Here is a 13690-nt window from a genome sequence, read left to right on the forward strand (position 1 = left end):
CACCTGCCCACACTACTGAGCCGTACACCCGCCCACACTACTGAGCCGTACACCTGCCCACACTACTGAGCCGTACACTCGCCCACACTGCTGAGCCGTACACCCACCCACACTGCTGAGCCGTACACCTGCCCACACTACTGAGCCGTGCACCTGCTTACACTACTGAGCCGTACACCTGCCCACACTACTGAGCCGTACACCCGCCCACACTGCCGAGCCGTACACCCGCCCACACTGCTGAGCCGTACATCCACCCACACTGCTGAGCCGTACACCCGCCCACACTGCTGAGCCGTACACCCACCCAAACTGCTGAGCCCGTCACTGTCGGGCAGATGAACATTCAGGATCTCGATCACCCGGATTCAGTATTGAATCCCGGCGGTCGGGATCCCGGCGTTCAGAATCCCGACGCCGGAATCCCGACAGCCGAAATGCCGACAAGGGGGGGACGTGGATCGCCCCCCCTTGCGCGCTCGCTGCGCTCGCCACGCAGTGGGCCCGGTGCCTCGCTATGCTCGGCACACTAATTTATTCTCCCTCCAGGGGTGTCGTGGACACCCACGGAGGGAGAATGTGTCGGCATTTCGGCGGTCGGGATTCCGGCGTCGGGATTCTGAACGCCGGGATCCCGACCGCCGGGATTGTAACTGCATCCCGATCACCCGGCACTTGTGAAAAAATAACGCAGTGGATTGAGCCAAAATTCACATAATGCCACATGGATTGTGCCAAAATTCAGATAATGTTACATGAATATGCTGCGCTATATAAGAAACTGTTAATAAATAAATAAATAAAATAAATAGAGCCACATTCACATAATGCCAAAGAGATAAAATCAAAATTCACAATATGCTTCATAAACAGGGTGTGAGGGGGAGAGAAAACCACCCCCTCCCCTCTCTTTAACCGGGTCTGCAAATTGTGGGAGGGGGCGTTGGAGGGGGGTGTGAATCGCGGGGGGTCCGCGAATCGCGGGAGGGGGGCACAGGAGGTGCCGAGGGGGTCCGTGAATCGCGGGAAGGGGCGGTGGTCCGCAAATCGCGGGAGGGTCGAAGGGGTCCCGCGAATCGCGGGAGGGGAGTCGCAGGGGTCCCGCGAATCGCGGGAGGGGGGTCACGGGGGTCCCGTGAATCGTGGGAGGGGGTGTCGCGGGGGTCCCGCGAATCGCGGGAGGAGGGGGGTTGCGAATTGTGGGAGGGGGCGCTGGAGGGGGTGTGAATCGCGGGGGGTCCGCGAATTGCGGGAGGGGGGGCACAGGAGGTGCCGAGGGGGTCCGTGAATCGCGGGAGGGGGCGGTGGTCCGCAAATCGCGGGAGGGGGGGTCGAAGGGGTCCCGCGAATCGCAGGAGGGGGGGTCGCGGGGGTCCCGCGAATCGCGGGAGGGGGGTCGCAGGGGTCCCACGAATCGGGGGAGGGGGGTCACGGGGGTCCCGCGAATCGCGGGAGGGGGGTCGCGGGGGTCCCGTAAATCGTGGGAGGGGGGGTCGCGGGGGTCCCGCGAATCGCGGGGGTCCCGCGAATCGCGGGAGGAGGGGGGTCGCGGGGGTCCCGCGAATCACGGGAGGGGGGGTGGGACACCCGCGAATCGCGGGAGGGGGGCGTGAGGGTCCCGCGTATCGCGGGAGGGGGGTCTCGGGGGGTCCGGGGGGTGCTGGCAGAGGGGGGGGGGGGGTGCGGGAGTAATGGTGGATGGTGGCTGTGGAGTAATGGTGGATGGTGGGCGTGTACTGTAGCCCTGGCTGGGTGGGGGGGAGGTGATGTCAAGGGGGTGGGGTGTGTAGAACATTATACACATAGAACACTTTTCCCTGGGGGGGCGGGTTTGTGTATCCTGCTGGGCGGGAACGTTAGATACACAGGGGATGAGTGACAGATCTGGCTAAATATATAAGAGATTCTATATTTTTAAGCTCCTTGAGTCCTATTGGAGAAAGAGCACTATATAAATAAAATGATTATTATGTAATTGTCTCTCAGGAGATAGGGGTAGGATTTTGGAGATAACCGCTAAATAGGCTCACACTGCTCCTCCTGGGAACCGAGTGATTCACCGGTAGGTCCTGATGATATATGATCCTAGCCACTTTTTAGGAGTGTGGGGTCTGTAGAAAACCTGCAATAGGTGTTATTGCCTCCCGGGCAGGCGACAGGGGGGGGGGGGGGGGTCGGTGTCAAGGGGGACAGGTGTGATGGGCCCCAGCAATCTCATGGGCCCCAGAGCTTCCATGCCCCATCACGGATGCTGGCCTGTCAGTGACCCTCACGGCCAGGCCGTCTACTGTGCACCATCTGTGTGTGGCTGAGTCTGACTGACTCACTGTGTGCCACTGCTGTCTACTGTGTGTACGCCCTGCCGTTCGGTGCTCAGAGCCATCTACTCTGTGTGTGCACATGGCCTGTGGCTGCAGGTGCACAGCCATACCCGCCGCTGGCACTGTAGCCTCAGTCTCTGGCTCCTGTACTTTATAGTACATGCGCGGGTCATCTGTTCGGTGCCTGCTTGTAGTGCTCGGCGTTCTTTTGTGACAGTGACAGGCCAGCAGAAGGCAGCAGCCAGGAGCCAGGCCATCAGGACTGAGAACGAGAGAAGTCCGCACCTGAAAGCAGGATATGGAGCAGTGAAAGGTTAAATGAGGCTCATGCAGAAGAGGGTTGTGTGGATTTGGGATTAGGTGGGGGCCCCAGAAATATAATTGTACAGGGCCCCAAGATTTCTGTTGCCGGCCCTGCTCCTGGGCAGTCTTCCGCTATTGACTAACCCTTGCGGGTGGTTGGGCGGATATCAAGTAGCATCATGCCATCACATCGCATTGTGACATCACATCGTGTGCTGGACCCTCCTGCGGTATCCCCCTATGGGCCCTTAATGTCACAGTTGGACACTGCCACTGAACCTCAGGACACTTCTCTACTTGGTAAGGTGTTTGACATGTACTTGGACGCCAGGACTGAGCAGCTAGCTTACACAAACAATTCTTTATGACTAATAAGAGATCTTTATCTCACTTATTTTAATTAAAAAAGGCCAGAACTGTTCTTCATTCCAGCAGGTAGATAGGTCACATACAGGACACAGCATTTCATTTTGTTACACATAATCTGGTCACACACAATACAATTGTTTTATACATACACTTAAAGGGAATATCATTTCTGGTAAATGCCTCTAGTCTAACCACTACAGCAACAAACGTTGTGAAAGCGTTACAGCTGGATGAATCCCAACATGTTTTGTTCACATAATCGACTTGTTTGTACAGAAATTTCTAAGAAGTGTAGGGACATAGTTGGCATTCAGCAGCTGCATGCAGAAGACTGTATCTCATGCAGGAACAGCTTTCTCCTGCCATCGGCTGAAGCAAAAGGTACAATTCCTCCCTTTACATGCTTCAGCAGATGGATGAACAGCGGAAATCCATCCAAAGCTAAAAAACAAACCATGGCACTGGCAAAGGAGGGGGAAATGTACCATAATAAAGTGCAGTGGAGAATACTTTCTGTATTGTGCAAGGTTCTAAAACCATTTGAAGTAATCCTCTGTAACTTGAGTTCAAACACTGCTTAAGACAGGTGATTTCTAGAATTGGACTTCTGGAAAACCAGCTTGAGAAAATGAAGGAGGAGATTAAACGAAACAATTCTGCTAAGTATGTCACACTTGTAGATCATGTAGTTTATGCTGCTTTCACACTGTAAAACCTGCTAAAACCCGGTATTTATAACGTTTCTTATACCTGGTCTAAGTAGGCTTTGTGGCAGGCATAGCCAACCCCCCCCCCCCCCCAACTGAGGCTTCCTCTCTTTCTCCCCCTGAGGCATCCTATCACGCCCCCCTGACCTGGGCAAGGCAGGGAAGGGATACGGGCAGCAGGGTCAGGTCGGCAGCACTGGCGGGCAGTCCCTGCGGTGTATGTGAGATCAGTGGTGTGGTCCCTGCAGCAGAGGGACCCCACTGCTGATCTCACATAAACCGCAGGGCCCCCCTGCCCGCCAGTGCTGCTGACCGTACCCTGCTGCCCGGATCCCTTCCCTGCCTTGCACAGGTGTGTGGGGGGGGATTATAGGATGCAAGAAACAGGAAGAGGAAAAAGTGTGTCACGGTGTGGTGCACCTATATGGACCACTTTTATTGACATATTTTAAAACTAGCGAAATATAAAAACACACAAAACAAGACAACATAAATGTGGTGTGTTTAAAAACGGCGGCTCACTCACTCAACACCAATTGTGGGCTGTCTAAGAATACACTGTTGACAAGTGGTTCCCGTCGACACTTATTATGTTTAAATCAATCGGATTAATATCCTGTATATTGGTGTCTGAATCGAGTTATGATGTCGACCTGTGTCGATAGTTCAGTGTAGATGTTACTACTGCACGTAATTGCCCTTTAAAGAGCTTATGAAGTAAGGACACCAATGGGTCAGCCTAATTGTCTTATCACCAGGTGTAATAATCGCACTAAATTGTGCTACAACAGTATAATACCAATCACGAGAAATTAGAGGTGCACTGGAGCGGACAGTGCTGGTAATCTGCAGTGAATTATTCTTTTGTAACAATATCATACACAACAATGTTTAATTCCACCATGAGGCATTTGATACAGTGTATAGGATCAATATGAAGTACTACACTCCAATAATATGTTGTCAAGATTGGTCAGGTAGATTTATGGTGAGTTATAATGTCGACCTGTGTCGATAGATGTGTGTAGATGTTACAACACGTAATTGCCCTTTAAAGATCTTACGGAATAGGGACAACGCAGGTTGTGCTACAACAGTATAATGATACAAGAGTTTTTGGATATAATCACGGGTAATTGGAGATGACATCATAACTCACCATAAATACCAGGCAACGATATAGTGAATGGTACAACCGTTGTGATCTACCTGACCAATCTTGACAACAGGTTATATTAAACCCATCGAACCAGCATATAAAGGGTTACCATACGTCAGGATATTCCATACAGTTATTGTGCACCCCTACACTGGAAGTGAAACCCGATTCAGACACCAATATACAGGATATTAATCCGATTGATTTAAACATAATAAGTGTCGACGGGAACCACCTGTCAACAGTGTATTCTTATACAGCCCACAATTGGTGTTGAGTGAGTGAGCCGCCGTTTTTAAACACACCACATTTATGTTGTTTTGTTTTGTGTGTTTTTATATTTCGCTAGTTTTAAACAATGTCAATAAAAGTTAACTTTTATTCGTGAGAGTCCATATAGGTGCACCACACCGTGACACACTTTTTCCTCTTCCTGTTTCTTGTACAGTATATCTCAATTTGTGTTCAGTGGTATCACAACTCCCATAGAGTTAAAACTCTAAGGAACATACCTAGTTCAAAAAATATTTCAGGAGGGTCCGTCCCGCTTTCCTCCAACAACAATGAGGGTCCTGTGCGATTAACAAATCCTTCTTTGGGATTATAGGATGCCTCAGTCAGGGGGGGGGGGGGTGCCTCAGAGGGGAGAGAAGATGCCAGTGCTGACCCTGCTGCCCAGATCACTTCCCTGCCTTGCCCAGGGGGAATTATAGGATGCCTCAGGGGGGAGAGAGGCTGCCTGCCAGCACTGATTCTGCTGCCCCTTCCCTGCGCTGCCCAGATTGGGGGGGATTATAGGATGCCTCAGTGGGGGGGGGGGGGGGGGGCGAGGATGCCTTAGTGGGGGGTGGGGGGTTTGGAAATGCCTCTGTCCCAGTGCATATCTAATAAGGGCAGTGCATATTTAATAAGTGGGTCCCCGACACGCTCATTAAATATGCACTGCGCTGGGTCCTGCTCATTAGATATCTTCCTAGCTGGACCAATAGTGCTCACTGCTGCCTGGGTACCGTTTCAGACCCGTTCAGACAGCAAGGAAATGGGTAGGACCCTGCTTTTTACCGTTTCCAAATACCAGGTTTTTGTAAATGGTAAATTGACTCTGCACCTTTCAGACCGCACATATTACCATTTTAAAATGGTTAAAAACCGGCAAAATAAGTGTGGTCTGAAAGGGGCATTATTTGGGTCACTAGGCTTTAATATCTTGAAATCATCATACATTGTGTCTTTCTAACTGACCCAGATCTTAATAGATGCAGCTTCTCCAGCAACTTTAGATTCCAGGAAAAAAATGTAGCCCAGTGAAGTCAACACAACATTGGAGGTTATTCTGGTTGGTGCGTACATTTCCAAAATCTTTCGGAGCGGTCCGCACGCCACGCTGTGCGGACATCGTCTGAACTAACGCCCACCGGACCTCCGCATACGGACGGACTCACACTAGAAGAACAGGGCGTGTTTACGGACGGCATCCAAACCTTGCGTGTGCGGTGGCCACACACATATTCTGCACGGTCTTACAGCGTTTGCACGGTCTTACCGCGTCAGAAAGGACGGGAACCTGCCCGTACGCACCGATGCGGTGTATTTTCACAAAACTCACCACTCTTATCTGAACTCCAAAATCGGTCACATGACCCACTTATGCAATTAGGCAACCTCATTAAAAAGTGTTTGTTTGGAATTGGAATCAATTAAATCCTAATACATACTTAAACACATTACTACCACATTCATTACAGACATTAACTCTTACATCATGTGAAGTGCTATATATTCATTGTCACCCCTTTATCTAGGTTTTATGTAATGGACCATTTAAGCTGCAATTGTTCCAATTGAAGCAATGACAAGAGTGTAATTAATGAGTAATGAGTAAAGGAGTGGATTGTATTGTGTTCAGCTGACATTGGTTCAGGTGCGCCTGTACTGATTGGGCGTTCCGAATGCCTAGCGCATGACCGAGTGGTGTCCGCAAAGCAATACTTGCTTATGAAGACCGCATATTTCCTGCCTTTTTGTTTGTGTGCAGTCGGTGTGCTGTCCGAATGCACGCCTACAAGAATTAGTGCACTTCCGCGTATACGCCCATGTTTACGCCCAGTTTAGCCCACTTTGAAACTACGCCCCTGTGTACTTCCGAATGACGCCTATATTACGCCCATATTTCCCGAGTGAATGCGGTGCACATTTCTGTACGGTATTAGTGAGAACGAGTACGGAGACCTTGCGTGGCACATGCGCATAGCGTTGCCCACGCATGCGCAGACGGCTAAAAAACGCTATCCGAAAGAATTCGGAAAATTACGCATCGACCAGAATAAGGCCCATTGTGACATCTTGTTGGGTGTAAAATTATTGCACACAATTAGTGACACCTCTACCGTAACTCCATCTCATATGGTTAAAATTCTAAGAAGAATAATGGAGTACTATTTAAATGGCAGCAAATAGGCATGTCACAGAGTCGTTTGAGTACTGGAAAGAAAAAGAGGCAATTTGGGGGCCCTTATACAAACTTCCTTTGCATAAATTGAGCTGATCCCTTTCTAGTGTAATGAGTTTTCAGCACAGCCAGGATCCTTCTCAGCGATCAGCGTAGGAGGCTACTTCCTCAAAACGTGGAAAAGATGATTTTCCTCAACATGAACAAAACTTCAGGGAGAGGATGACATCCTGCCACTGTCGGAAGTGATTGTTGACAGCACTGTTAGCTAAGCTGCCTTCAGCCCATTGCTAGCTTGTTTTGTGGTGGCCCAAACAAACCAAGCACTTCAGCAACAGGAACTGATACATTTTTTATGGCAAAAGTGCTTGGTTTGCTAAACTGCGCATGTCTTTTTAAATATCCAACATAAGGGAGGCTAGGAGGGACAATTCCACCATGCACCTCTTTACTTTTCTGTTACTGCTGTGTGGCAAGGTTTCATTGATGTGCTATAAACTTCCATGTGTTTGTGCCACTGCTCTGTCGCTTAGTAACGAGCTAGCTCGCTGCAGCCTTTGGTCTCAACTAGATGAAAACAATATTGTGAGCTGTGAATGGTATTGATTAATAATACTCTACCAACAAACTAAAAGGCCCAAATGATGTGATTTTAGCAGTTTTTATACATTTATGAAAACAAGTGAGGAAGGTTTTTCAAAACCAAAATCTAAACCAAAAACACAAACTGTTGGCACACATCTGTACTACAAACAGTGTCAGAGGTGCTTGACTGTTTTAAATTTGACTTCTAATTGAACAACTGTGGCAAGGCAGTAATTTGGCTTTGCTCTGTTTCCCCTCCCCCCCATGCATGTATGGTTATCACATCCAGCATCCAGGGCATGTGACCCTGCTAGTTGTTGCCCGGCATTGAGTATTTATTACTGTAGTTTCCCCTCCACTGGCAGCACCACATACTGGTATGTCCGATCTCTGTTACCTACCATGCATTCATGCAGGTGCTTAACCAGGGCAGTACAGAGCCTGTCTGGGCCCTGGTATTTCTCTGGGGGGCGTGGCCTAATCATGAGAGGCATGGCCACTCACCCTTTAAATAATAATATACAGAAAAAGTAGTACTTTAAGTGCCTACCTGGCCACACTGCAGCCCAGAACATAGCAGCATGTACTGGGCTGAGGAGAAGATCTTCAGCAGCTTCTGCTTCCATATAATGGGTGGAGGACCGGTGCCCTCACTGGGTAATAAGTACTCTCCCTCACACACACTTTTGGCACCCCTGTGCATAACCAGAACTTTGGGGGTCCCACAGCAACATATTCCAGGCCCCTCTAAGCCTCAGGGCCCCATAGCAACAGCACCACTTGTACTCACTATAGTTACGCCCACACGTGTGTGCAACTATATTACTCACATTATCTTCTAGACCAGGGGTGGCTGAACCGGTCCTCGAGATCTACCAACGGTCCACATTTTCCAGATCACCTAGCTGGTGCACAGGTGTAGTCATTACTAACTGTCACATTCCCCAGATCACCTAGCTGGTGCACAGCTGTAGTCATTACTAACTGTCACGTTCCCCAGACCACTTAGCTGGTGCACAGCTGAAGTCATTACTAACTGTTGCATTCCCCAGATCACCTAGCTGGTGCACAGCTGTAGTCATGACTAACTGTCACGTTCCCCAGACCACCTAGCTGGTGCGCAGCTGAAGTCATTACTAACTATCACATTCCCCAGATAACCGTTCTGGTGCACAGGTGTAGTCATTACTAACTGTCACATTAGCCAGATCACCTAGCTGGTGCACAGCTGTAGTCATTACTAACTGTCACGTTTCCCAGACCACCTAGCTGGTGCACAGCTGAAGTCATTACTAACTGTCACATTCCCCAGATCACCTAGCTGGTGCACAGCTGTAGTCATTACTAACTGTCACATTCCCCAGAACACCTAGCTGGTGCACAACTGTAGTCATTACTAACTGTCACATTCCCCAGACCACCTAGCTGGTGCGCAGGAGCAGTCATTACTAACTGTCACATTTCCCAGACCACCTAGCTGGTGCACAGCTGTAATTACTAACTGTCACTTTCCCCAGATCACCTAGCTGGGGCACAGCTGTAGTCATTACGAACTGTCGTTTATACAAATTTTATTAATGAAAAGTCAATGGATACAAGTACGTAGTACAATTTTCTTGTAAGCTTAAATTCAATAGAAATGTTGAGGGCATTCTGTTAAATATAACATCAAAATATCTAAAGCATTTCTGAAACTAACAGTTTGCTTTTTTTTTTTTCCTATAAAGAGACATATTATCTTCATACATATCAGATAGACAATTCATTACATTTTTAATTAAAAATTATATTAAGACGAAAAGAATAGTAAAGAAGTGGAATGGAAAGGAAATGTGAACCAACCCGGCTGATGCTTGAGAGAAGATGAAAAGAAGGGGAAAAAAGAATAAAAATTTCATAAATGAATAAATAAATTATATATATATATATATATATATATATATATATATATATATATATGTTTATATATTATATTAATGAAATGCTTGAGGAATATTGAAATATGAACACCATGGGTTCCAGACCCTAATAAATTTAGCAGAAGAACCATTTAAAATGCTAGTCATATACTCCATTGAATAAATATGCCATATTTTATTAATTATCTCATTCAAAGTTGGCAATTCTGATGATTTCCAATGACTAGCAATACAAGTTCTAGTCGCGAGAACTATATGCATGAATAATTTGTTCTGAGCATGACTGGCCTCTGGGACATTCATCGAAAGGAGAAAACATCCAGCTTTCAATGGTACCTGAATTCCTAAAATGGAGCTGGTTAACGCGTTAATTTCTTTCCAAAGTGCAATTAAAACTGGACAATCCCACCATATATGAATAAATGTGCCCTCCTTACAATTACATCTCCAACAGATAGAGGAAAAATCTGAATTCATTTTATTAAGTTTAACCGGAACATAGTACCATCTGTATAATAATTTGTACGCGTTTTCTTTTAATTTAACACAAATTGAGCTAGAAGAAACATTTTTGTAAATTTCTGACCATTCTTCATCATCTAAAGGTTCGCCCAGGTCTTTTTCCCATGCCAATTCATGTAAATCTTTTATATTTTCACCTTGTTTTAATAATAAAGGATATAATGTCGAAATAAGACCCTTAGTGTTTGTTCTACAATAAACTAAATTTTCAATTGGAGTCATGTTTCTAGCAGTGATTTGATGTTTTGTCGATAAATGAAAGTATCTTATCTGGAGATATTGAAAAAATTTTTTGTGAGGAATTGAATGAAGAGTTTGAATGTCTGCAAAAGTTGGAAAAATAGTATTTTTGGAGATATCATTAAGAAATCGAATTCCACTCTTCCACCAGTACTCATAAGATTTTGTCCTAATTCCTGGTTTGAAGCTGGGATTGTCAAACAATGGAATCAATGGGCTAGGTATTGGAGCAATGTTGTATTGTCTATTACATATATCCCATATATCTAAACTAAAAGAGATTATTGGATGATTTTTAGAGGTTTTTGGTCGTGTTTTTTTTGGCAACCATAACAATGAAGAAATGGAGTGCAGGTTTAGAACGTTAGATTCGATTTCAACCCAAACTCTTTCTGTTTTCGGTCTGTTCCAAAGGATGCATTGTGATAATTTTGCTGCCAAATAATATGATCTAACGTTAGGCACCCCTAGGCCTCCCTCCGGTGGACGCTTCTGAAGTATTGAATAATTTACCCTCGGTTTTTTCATAGACCAGATAAAATTCATAATGTTGCGTTGCAAAAATTTAAAAACACATGTCGGAACCCTGACCGGTAGAGTTTGAAAATAATAAAGTAAACGAGGGAGAACATTCATTTTAATTGTATTAATCCGACCTATCCATGAGATATAATATCCTCCCCAGATTTTAAGATCGTTTTGTATCCGAGCAATTAGTTTGGGATAATTAGCATCATAAAGTTTCCAATAATTCTTAGTAATGGAGATACCTAAATAGGAAATACGTTGTTTTTGCCATTTAAAATCGAAAGTAAGTCCCAATATGTCTTTATCTTTTTGCGAGATATAAAAATCCAAAATTTCTGTTTTTTGTTTATTTATTTTATATCCAGAAATGATTCCAAACTCTTCAATTTCTTTTAACAAATATGGAAGGGATTTTTTTCTTTCTTTTTTTAATTTATTCTCCCAATTTTATTTTCCCTTTCATCTTTCCTAAAACCCTTTAATCAACCCGGCTGGTGCTTTCACCCCCTCCCTTTTCCTAAATATTTTTTTTTTTTTATGTGTGACATACATAACAGTTCATAAAATGGGACTAAAAATACTCTCTATAAATGTAAATGGACTAAATTCGCCCAATCGTCGTAGTTTAGTGTTAAGTGCATGCAGAAGGGAAAAGGCAGACATAGCACTGCTACAAGAAACACATTTCACGGGAGACCATAGTCAATTAAAAGGTAAATACTTCCAACAAACATATTTTGCATCAGCACCATGTAAAAAAAGAGGAGTAGCTATTTTGTTTGCGAAAAATGTCCCTTTCATTCTTGGAAAAAAGTTTGAGGATTCTGAAGGTAGATTTTTAATATTAACAGGCTCAATAGGGTTAGAGAAAATCACCCTAATTAATCTGTACGCCCCTAATAACAACCAGAAAGTTTTTTTCACAAAATTATTTAAAATAATAGAAAAAGTTTCTCAAGGACATCTTTTGATTGGAGGCGATTTTAACTCAGTCTTAGAACCAAACATTGATAAAAAATCAGCACTTCCGCTCAAACATTCTCCTGAGGTAGTTCGCCTTTCCGATTACCTAAATACGAGTCTGGCCAAGCTATCTGTTTTAGACACATGGCGTCTTAAAAATTCGATGGCCAGAGATTATACTCACTACTCTGGCCCACATCAAATATATTCAAGAATAGATATGATTCTGATTTCTAGATCTATAGCATCGTCGGTAACAAGAGCAGGAATTACCCCTTTTTCATGGACCGATCATGCTGGTCCCTATGTTCTTTTAGACTCTCTAACTTTTGAACATAAATCTAGATCGTGGAGGTTAGATGATAACCTACTCTTAGATCCTTCCGTATTGGAGGATATAAAAGCAGTCATTACGAACTGTCACATTTCCCAGACCACCTAGCTGGTGCACAGCTGTAGTCATTACTAACTGTCACATTCCCCAGACCATCTAGCTGGTGCGCAGGAGCAGTCATTACTAACTGTCACATTCCCCAGATAACCTAGCTGGTGCACAGGTGTAGTTATTACTAACTGTCACATTCCCCAGATCACCTAGCTGGTGCACAGCTGTAGTCATTACTAACTGTCACATTCCCCAGAACACCTAGCTGGTGCACAACTGTAGTCATTACTAACTGTCACATTCCCCAGACCACCTAGCTGGTGCGCAGGAGCAGTCATTACTAACTGTCACATTTCCCAGACCACCTAGCTGGTGCACAGCTGTAGTCATTACTAACTGTCCCATTCCCCAGATCACCTAGCTGGTGCACAGCTGTAGTCATTACTAACTGTCACATTTTCAAACCTGCTGCATTCACTCCTACTATAGATTCACTGGTTGCCTGAAAAACACGAACTGTTGGTAGATCATGAGGACAGGTTTGGCCACTCCTGTTCTAGACCCTTGATGGCTAAACTTGACACTCGAGCTGTTGTTGAACTACATATCCCAGCATGCTCTGCATCAGATTTAGCATGGCCAAATAGCAAAACTGAAGCAGAGCATGCTGGGATGTGTAGTTCAACAACATCTGCAGTGTCAAGGTTAGCCATGAAGGTTCTAGTCTAGATGGTGCTAAATAAATAAGAAGTAGTTTCTGATTGGTTGCCCATAGCAACATCTCATGTGAAATACAACTCCCGTCCTAGTAAATTTCCCTGAGTGTGTGTGCATGTGTGTGTGTGCGTGTGTGTGCGTGCGTGCGAACACAATGTGGTCATAGTTTCTGCAGTGAATCTAGATTTGCTCGCCCCTTGAAGCTTTGCGTTTATACAGAACAGCAGAGCGCGATGCAGAACTAGAAACCAGTCTGACAAGGAAGCGTCGTTCTATGACCAGAGCACAATGGGGCGATTGCTCAGGCATGCAGGTAATATTTACATTGCCCCTGGGGGTACTATTACTAAACGTCACTGTTACTGGCACTTTTTCCATGTCGATCTTTTTGTTTTGTCACTGTCGAGTCTAGTCCATGTTAACCGTTTGGAACTGGGACAAGGGGTCTACAGCAAAAAGGTAGACAACCATTAGGTCGGCACCACTAGGTCGATAAACAAGAAAGTTGACAAGCAAAAAGGTT

The sequence above is a fragment of the Crinia signifera genome, unplaced genomic scaffold (genome assembly GCF_055691185.1).
Source record: "Crinia signifera unplaced genomic scaffold, ASM5569118v1 HAP2_SCAFFOLD_150, whole genome shotgun sequence".
NCBI lineage: Eukaryota > Metazoa > Chordata > Amphibia > Anura > Myobatrachidae > Crinia > Crinia signifera.